The sequence below is a fragment of the Cucurbita moschata genome, unplaced genomic scaffold (assembly GCF_002738365.1).
Source record: "Cucurbita moschata cultivar Rifu unplaced genomic scaffold, Cmos_1.0 Cmo_Scf00073, whole genome shotgun sequence".
NCBI lineage: Eukaryota > Viridiplantae > Streptophyta > Magnoliopsida > Cucurbitales > Cucurbitaceae > Cucurbita > Cucurbita moschata.
In genome coordinates, this window is record NW_019268589.1 from 720,698 (window position 1) to 722,044 (window position 1,347).

Genomic DNA, 1,347 nt, shown 5'->3' on the forward strand with positions numbered 1-1,347 from the left:
TAAAAAGTTATGGATATTTTTATTAATTAAAAAATTTAATTTGGAAAAAATGGGTAAAATAATTATTTCATCTTTTAATATAATAAAATTCTACCGTCAAATGGAGTATGGATTCAAAACATGTGACCTACGTTGAAATTAATAAAATTCTACCCGTCTTTTAGTTTTAAATTTAGAATGCTCAGTATGAATTTAAGTTTAAATTAATATTAAACAAACACAATAACATATGAAAAGTTTGTTGTAGCGGAAGTAAGATCGATCGCACTCACATACCTACAAATAAAAATAAACAAAGAGACAAAGATGTACGTAAGTTGCAGAGAATAAATTTTCCTACACCTACGAACGACAATCACTATGACCAAAGTTTCTACAAGTTTATGTCTCACACTATCTATAACGGCTTACCATGCTTAGATAAGGTTGGGTGCACACTATAGCATACATCAAAGCACCAACAACATTCGCATAAGGAACATCCTCCATGTGCCCACCTTGCACATGTATTGAGATTGAGTCAACCAAATTATACCTCTGGGTCGATCTCGCTCTATCACCATTCCAACTATCTTTGCTTCGACTAAATCTTTTATTTCAAATATTATAGAAAACTAATATTTGAGCTGGTCAACCTCCACAGTCAACATGTAATCATTATACAAGAGCAAAATATATAAACGAGCCATCATCAAGACACTGGAAATACACACAATGATCAAATTGGCATGAGTATACTTTTACTCTACCTTGAAGTGGTCATACTTCTTATACGGTTGGCAAGGAGATTGTGCCCATACAAAAATTTCTTCAATTTGCATACCAAATGTTGTCATCAAGCTATACAAAAACCATTTATATGTGCCATGTATATTTTTTCATCTTATATCGAGGTGTGCAAGCTCAAGATTACATTGGGCAATCAAAGTCAACAAAATTTGAATTGAAGTCTTACACGAGAAAATCTCATAGTAATTAATCTCTTCCTTCTGCACATAGCCTTTAGCCACAAGTCGAGTCTTATAACAAATGTCAGAAGAGTCTTCCTTACTTTTTTGAAGTTGTACTAACTCCCAAGTTTGATTTATTTCCATGAACTCCATCTCTTTATTGATAACCTCTTGTCAGTGTAAGCTATCTAAGCTTTGAATAACAACTTTGTGATCCGTTGTAAACTCTATCAACTATAAAGAGAGCATATACTATCGTAACATGAAACTTTTCAAGTTTTCAAAATTTTCTTCGTGGTTTATTCCTTGTGATGGACAAAGATTCCTCTACTATTTCATTTTTTAGGCTTTGTTCCTCCTCCAAGTCTTCCAAACTATCCGCTACCTACTTATTAGT